This window comes from Nematolebias whitei, unplaced genomic scaffold, assembly GCF_014905685.2.
Source record: "Nematolebias whitei isolate Nwh7 unplaced genomic scaffold, NemWhi1 Nwh_scaf_379, whole genome shotgun sequence".
Classification (NCBI taxonomy): Eukaryota; Metazoa; Chordata; class Actinopteri; order Cyprinodontiformes; family Rivulidae; genus Nematolebias; species Nematolebias whitei.
In genome coordinates this window covers 11,429-20,028 of record NW_023618924.1, presented here as the reverse complement: position 1 = coordinate 20,028, position 8,600 = coordinate 11,429, and positions in this window count along the sequence as shown.

Here is an 8,600-nt window from a genome sequence, read left to right as displayed (position 1 = left end):
GGGTAGTCTAAGAACTCGTTGGATGGAAAATGTGTCCTCTTTGGCATGAGAATGACTTAGGATGACCTAAAAAAGAGTTGATGAAGAGTGAGATGTCGACTTGTGGACCTGTTTCCTCCATAAACAAACCACAGGTAAGTGGCTGAAAATAGATGGGCAGATAAATCCCAGTAAAGGTTTTATTGAACATTTGAGTCTGCCCTCAGATTCCAGTTGAAAAATGTTTTATTTATTTATTTTCACCAATTCTTCTCCCTGTGTACTCCATGATTCATGCTTGTCTTGACCTTAAAGTTTGTCTTCTAACACTGGTTAATTATTCTACCTTAGCAATCCATGACTGCTTTGATATGTTTAGTGTCTAAAGTAATGGACAGTAAAGCTGACGCACCGCAGGACCCAACCATCACTATACTTACAAAGTGAAACTGTTTTCTTCTGATCCAAATATCTAAGAAAAACGTAGCTTGGCTATTACAATTTTACAAACGTATTCCTCCTGAAAAGATGCTGAGAGGCATTTCGAAAAAAAGTTACATCATTTTTCTAAAGTGAAAAAGATGGTTTAAGAATATAAACTGTTCAATCTTTTCCGTAGTAGCTGTAGTTGAAAGTTAGTTTTTAAGCTGATAAGAGAACTCTACATAAATAAACAATAATCAACTGAAGCAATGCTGTAAAAAAGAGGGTCAGAATTCCCCAACAAATAGTTTTATATAAAGACAAGTAATAAAGTCATACTAAATATGATTCTACAGAGGATTCATCCACAAAGTAGACTTCATGTTTATATATTTAACTGCTTTAATTTGTCTTAGGTTTGCAAAAATAAAAAGCAGTCTGTAGTTTGTCAAATGCTGTGACTGATCCAATCTTCCCAATATTAAAACGAGTCGCGATATGCAAACCCATAAATTCTAAAAACACGTTTGTTTTTTTACTATAATTGTACACAGCTGAAACATTTGCATAACCAGAAACAGAAAATAATTAACTATATCATCAGCTTATCATTTGGATTCCGACATAACGAGAAAATGAAAGCGTCTCGTGTCAAACTTTGTAGTTAACAAGCTTTCTGCATTCAAACTGAACAAAATGGGCTGATTGAGTTCATCTATGATTTAAGCCCCCCGATAGCATTTGAAGTCTCGCTCTGTTTAATATTCACAGAAAATGTGAGGTTACTTTCAAAGAGCACTGAGCAGTCTTCTGCGTGGCCTCAACAGAGCAGGTTGAGAATCAAAAGAAAGCTGTTTCACCTGCCAAACGTTGAGATTTTCTGCATTCCCAATACACACTATACTGGTATAGCTACACATACGTAAGGTGGTGTACACGTATGCCTTTGTGTGAGCCAAAATGAAACCTGGGACATAAATTTGTAATCAAAAGCCCTGTTATCATACTTGAAGTGTTGAAGGAGCAAACACTAAGGACAGGGCAGACCTGCAGGAAAAAGTGAGGGATACACTGCATGTGCGTACCTCCTGCTGTGAAGAGCGGTGTGGTTTTGGACGCCTGCCTCTGCTGTTCAAGTTTCTCCATCTTGATTTTGTGTTCTTTCTTCTGGCCCCTGGCTGTATGCTCAAGGTCCTCTTCAAAATACCCCTAAACACCCAACACATAGAGTCAGAGTTTCTTTATTGTCATTCACACCACATGTGGTGCATGTGGTGGAATGAGATTATGTACCCAGGGTCCCAGTTACATCCCACAATAAAATGTAAAATAAAAACAGGAATAGGATCTAAGATAAGCACTAATAAAACATGGACTAAAAATACGCTAAGCACTAATAGCATAAAAACAATACACCAATCAGCAAAATGAACATGAGTGTGAGCAGATGAGTATGATTGAACACAGCAGCATGAAACAGATCAGCAGCATGAAATCAGCAGTAACATGAAACAGATCAGCAGCAACATGGTGTGATTTTTCACAGTGATTATCCTGGTTAGAGATTCGTAAGTCTAACAGCCTCAGAGCGGAAGCTGTTCCTCAGTCTAGTAGTTCTACACTTAATGCTCCTTAATCTCCTGCCTGAGGGGAGCGGGACACAAAGTGTGTGTGCTGGGTGAGTGGGGTCCTTCGTGATGCAGGTGCCCCTCTTCCTGCATCTTGAGGTGTAGAAAACAAGCACTCTAGTTTTTATTTTTCTTGTTTTTTGCTGATTTTATATCAACCTTTTGCTTGTTTTCTAAAGAAAAAATGTATACAAGAAACTTATTTAACCTCTAATTTAAATGTTTTATAAATTTTCCATTGATCTCAATTTTTCATGAGCTGATAGGTTTTGTAGTTCCCCCATGACTTCTACTGCATTGAATCCATCTGGTTCCAAGACATTGCATGCACAACCTATCAATCACTGGGGAGCGTGGCAAACTAATCATTTATTGATGAAACGGGGGGGGTAGCCATGAATTTCTAACTGCATTTGTCTTATTTATCAAGCCAGATCAAACAAAAAAAAAAATCCAAACAAGCTTAAAGGAAAAGGAAGGGAGTTGCAGGGAATAAGTTATTTTTCAGCTGTAGACAGAAGAAGGTTATTGATGGAGGGGCGAAAGGAAAAAAAGGTTTAGGAGTCGGCTGCGCAGTGGGGGAGCAAAGGAGTGAAAAAAGAATCAAACTAAAAGAAGGAGAGAGCAGTGGGGAGAGTTCGGAATGATGTTCAAACAGCAGGTTACACATCTGAATTAATGCTTCCACAAAAGGCAATTTTCTCCTTGCAGGCTCCTCATCCCCTCTGTAGGTAGCAAGGTGAAGTATGTCTCCCTTACAGAGAATGAGGAACACAGACAGAGAGAGCAAACTCTTCTTTTCAGCATCAGCGTTCTTTACTGCAGGGTCCCTGGGCAGGCTCGGGGGATAGTGTAGTGATCTCAGGCTTCCACCAGAATACACTCCTGGCAGTGGTGTTTGCAAGCTCACTAGCATGGCACCAGGGGAATAGCAAAGAGTTGTTTCTTCACTTGTTTGCTTTCTTTAATTCAAAGGCAACGTCTGTTGTTCTTCTGAATTTTTACAGCCGTTAGTGGGGCTGAGGAAGAGAAGCAGAGCCACAAAACAAAGATTGAAGTTTGCTTGGCGTTGTATATTCAGCAAAAGGGGAGTTGAAACGGAGTTCATGCGCTCGCGCTGTAGTGTCCGCAGCCACAGATCAAAGATGGGAGTCGCGGTGGCACTGTCGCAGCAGTGAGCTGTTCGGTTTTGTAACCTCAGCTCATCTGTGACTGATGCACAGTATGTCACGATAAAGCTCCAAATCGAAATGCAGCTGGCCAATCAAATATTGAACAGCTTGTTTTGCTTGTTGACAGGCTGGTGGTGAGATGTAAACAGATCAAATTTAAATCAGCAACATTAAATCAAGACAGCCTCACTCGGGGAGAGCGCTGAGGAGGGCGCAGTGGGCTGGGGGGAGGTGGGAGCCCCGTAGAGCTGGGAAAGTATAAGTAGATGCACAAGTGGAAAAGCAGCAGTGGAAAAGCTGAGGTCATCCAGCCTCTCCTTCTACGTTACATATCTACAGCACGGTGTACTGTAGGAGCAGAACATGGTGTATCAGGAGGCCAGAGAGTTCGAACAGAAAGTAATCTGTGGCCCTCTCAAGTCGCAGAGAACAAGAGTCAACAAGAGGACACTGTGATATGATAGCCAGGGGATCCCAAAGAATTGGGACTGACCAGCCTCCAGCCATAGTGACAATGGTATCAGTGGGAGCCCCTCCCAGGGCTGGTCTACAGTCAGTAGACATGCTGGCAGCAGGGAGGAGGTAGTTTTCCTCGGGGCATTGCTGCTTCCCCTAACCAGTGAGATCATACATGAAGAGCTGAGAAATGGGAAGAAGCATCAAACCATTGCCTGAAAGTATTTTCTTAAAACTGCAGTCGTAGTTCAGTTTGTTTTCACGAGGTTATTTGTGCGTAAATACCATTCCTTTAAACATTAGCCACTTTTCCCTATTTGTATTTGTATTGCGAGTATTTGTATTATAGAGTGGGCGGCTGTGGCTGAGTGGTTAGAGCAGTTGTCCTCCAATGCAAGAGTTGGGGGTTCGATTCCACCAGCAGTCACATGCCGAAGTGTCCCTGGGCAAGACACTGAACCCCTCATTGCCTTCGATGTGTGTCCCATCGGTGTATGAATGTGATAAAAAGCACTGATTAGTCTCTACAGATTCAGATTAGCTTTGTATAGATCTTTAGAGTGCTGTATGAATGGGTAAATGAGGGCACAGGTTGTGTTTTAAAGCACTTTGAGTATCTTGATAAAACAGAAATGTGCAAAATAAGTGCAGTCCATACCATTTACCATATTGCAGTGGTTTGTCTACTTAAATGTTTCAACTAAATGATGTAATCACGTAAGTCAGCATTTATTTTATTTTATTTTTCCTGCAAGGGAACCATTGTGTGCTGGTGAGTTTCAGTATTGCAATTGTGAAGCCAGATGTCCCCCCTCATCAGTGCAGAGACGGTCCACTGCTGGTGCAGACAGGGCAGGACAGACACCGCTTCCATACAGCCAGAGCTGCACGAGCAAGGTTACATTTTACACAGCCTCGGTGGGCATGTTTAAAGGATATCTTTACAGGCATTTCAAGCCAGACTGCTGTTGTTTTGTGAGGTCAAACTGAAATTAACGATGGACGTGACCCTATAAACGCATGTGCAATCACTAAGCTGCACAGCCGACAGATCCAGAAAGGAGTCATTTTTGTCACATGCATATTTTTTTTCCCCCTCATGGAAGAGTCTCATTAACTGGTCAGCTCATGTTTACAGATTCATGAAGGATCAGACACAGGCGAGAGAAGTCAAATACAGCAGCATCACATCCTGAGAGAGTATTGCTCTGATGAGGCGGTGGATGGAAAACACCGCCAGTCTCTGTCTCCACCTTATGGTATTAAGTGAAATGACAAAAGATGTGGATCTAGAACTCTTTACGAATGAGTTACATCTGGCTTAATGAAAATGTTATTGTTTCTTACTTCATTGAATGTCATGGTGAAGAGATCTTAGAAAGTCATCTGCATTTTAAGTCATTCTAACGTGCTGCTCTTAACTATTCGTATTTCTGAACGTCAAGCTTGTCAACCAAATGTTCGGCTTGTGATAAGCTAAAGGGTATTTTTCTCCATCTAGTAGAATTGGCACCTGCAACAGCACTGCCATCTTTCATGGTTAGAAAAATCAGACGTCAGACATCTCTCACATGGGGGCTGTATCTTCCTGAACCTGCTGACAGAGCATGTTCTCATCTTCACCAACTGATTTGGTGTTCATCTCAAGCTCACTGCAACACAATTCTCATATGGATTCAAAGCATTTCACAGTCTACTTAATCTCAATACAAATAGTCCTGGTACTGGTTTGAATGAGAGGTTTTTGGGGGTTTTTTGCCAGTAAGAAAAGTACCCCATCCAGTATGATCCATCTGCGAGGCTCGCTGCACTTGATCAAGTGGACCGGTCTGTCTCTGTGGGGATCACCCATCAAAGTGGAAGGCACTGGTAACTCAATGCCTCTTGCAGACAGTGATTGATGACGGTGCTGTCTCATAACGAATTGCGCCCCCACAACAAGTCTCACACAAGTGGGAAATGTTAATTGAAATGCTGTGCGTGCAAAAGGCTGTGATTCTACTAAAGTGTTACAACAATAAACCCCAGGGAACGTGAGGGAAAATGTAACAATTCCAGGTGTTATGAGATAAGGAATAACCTGATTGTAAACTACACCCAAGGCAAAATGACTCACCGTGTCTTTCTCTTTATCAGCTGTGTCTTGGTCACTGGAAAAATAAAAAAAATACATGAACAAATTTTTCTTTTCACAATAATTTTATAAGCCAGTGTTTCTTCATATATAGTATGTATTGGGACAATGCATTTTGCTGACATAAGACAGCATGTCTCCTACCTTTCAGCTGTGTTTTCTTTGATTAAATCCCTGCAGGGGACTGATCGGTCATATGGGAGAGGTTTGAACTTTTCGGCACCAACTGCAACGTAATGCTGGTTGTTCTCCAGTTCGGTGGAGCCACAAACAGGCTGTCCATCTAATTTGCACAGCCTGAACAGTAAAAAAACAATCAACTTCACAGGAGTGTTTTTATCAATTGTGGATAGATTCCACTCAAAAATATTCAAGGTTCTTTATTTGTCGTTCACACCACACGTACATGAAATTGTGTACACAGAGTCCCAGTTACATCCAACAAAAGCATTAAAATGTGTGTAAAAGAAAAACAGTAATAAGGTCTAAGATATGAACTAAAAATAAGTTAACTAAAAGCACTAATAGCATAAAAAAATACACCGAACAGCAGCACGAACATGTGTCTGTGTGAGCAGATGAATACGAATAAACACATCAACATGAAACCGATCAGCAGCAACATGAAACAGATCAGCAGCAACATGAAACAGATCAGCAGCTACATGAAACAGATCAGAAGCAGCATGAAACAGATCAGCAGCTACATGAAACAGATCAGAAGCAGCATGAAACAGATCAGCAGCTACATGAAACAGATCAGCAGCTACATGAAACAGATCAGCAGCAACATGAAACAGATCAGAAGCAACATGAAACAGATCAGCAGCTACATGATGTGATTTTTCACAGTGATTATCCTGGTTATGGATTCATGAGTCTAACAGCCTCAGGGTAGAAGCTGTTCCTCAGTATAGTAGTTCTACACTTAATGCTCCTCAACCTCTTTCCTGAGGGGAGCGGGGCAAAAAGTGTGTGTGCTGGGTGAGTGGGGTCCTTCATGATGCAACCCATACCAACCTACCATTGCTAAAATGCTCGGTAATAAGAATAATCCTTTCTTTTTCCATTCCAAGCTAAATTTACATTAAGATAAATTGACTTTAAAGTTGTCATGAATCACATTTTTTTCTCACTTGCATAAAACAGAAATTGATGCTCTTAACAAACATGGTTCACTTGACATTATGACACACTGAAGGTTCATCATCAAAACACATCCAAAAGCAAAAATAAAAGCAACAAAAACAAATACTTTAATTGATACATATTTCATTTATGCTTTTCTGTGCCTTTAACATCCATCCATTATCTTTATCTGCTTCTTCCTTTTTGGGTCATGGGTGTCACTGGTGCCCATATCCAGAGTCACTGAGTGAGAGGTGGGGGACACCATGGACATGTCTCCAGTCCATCACAGGGACATAGAGGCAAACAAGACAATCATTCACTCTCTCACACCTAAAGACAATTTAGAGTTACCAATCAGCCTAATATGCATGTTTTTGGTCTGTGGGAGGAAACTGGAGTACCTGGGGAAAACCCATGCATGCATGGAGAGAACATGCAAACTCCACCCAGAAAGGCTCCCCAGCTGGGATTCGATCCGGCGGCCTTTTCATTGAGATGTGGCAGCTGTACCAACTGTCCCACTGAAATTACCTGAAAACTGCACCAGTGCGAAGACCCACTTTCTCCGTCACCATGGCTAAAACGTTTTCCCAGCTTTTCAGGGTGTGCTTTGGGATCCGAATCCGAGCTGGAGCAACCAGTAGCTTGCCATTTGTAAAGACACTACGAGACAAGTTGTAAAATACAGAAAATTAAAATACAGAGATAAATCCACTATGACAGAGGGCACTGTTCATTTTTGTTGGATTAAGTATTCGGTTTCAGATCAATACTGACTGTATTGTGCAAGTTCCATCAATAACTTTCCTCCAGCGAGCTGAAGCTACTATTCTGCTGTGAGCAACAGGTTGGATCTAAAACAGTCAAGATGAAATGAAAACATTTTTAGTGATGTTTGTTGTCACTTATTGAGGAAGGTAAAGTGAACTTTGTTCCTGAATAGGGTTAACTCTAAAGCAAAAGTGACTTACTGGATGCAAGTGTTGAAATAGATTTTGCAACAAGCAAACGTATCTACTTGGTTAAATCAGTGTTAAAATAATACATTTGGATCAAACATTGAAAACTAAGCTTAGAAAAAAATCTAAACTGATGTAAAAATCCTTTTTTTTTTTTATGTGCAATAATATATACTGTCCTTCAACAATGATTTAGTGCTTTAACATTAGTTTATTTTCTGTACAGTCTCATGTAATCTGATAGCACATAAAGAAAAACATTATTTTTCTATTCTGATCATAAGTTTCAAACCTGTTCTTACCTGTTTATTTCTCGTATTCAGTGGCTTTGTGGTGGTTATTCCATAATAGCTAAAAGAGATTCACAATAAACGGTGACTCAAACCAGGTCTCATGTACAACATGTGATCTAAATGCCTACAGAAGATAATGTGAAAATACATGGAAGAGCAGTAAGGCTGTCTTAATAGGCTATATTCACACTTTGATATAAATTTAGTGATGGGCAAATGAAGCCGAGGCTTCGGACGTCATCACTTCTTTCATTTCACACTTCATTGGATCAGAAAGTTTCAGTGTGTCCGGAGTCAGTCACAGTTTTACAGATTTGAATGGTATGGTGCCACACAAGTTGTTTAAGATGCATCATTAATCTGAAAAAAATGTTGGGTTGTGAGGAGATAGAATTTTAGAAAAAGTGACCTTGTTTGGCAATTTT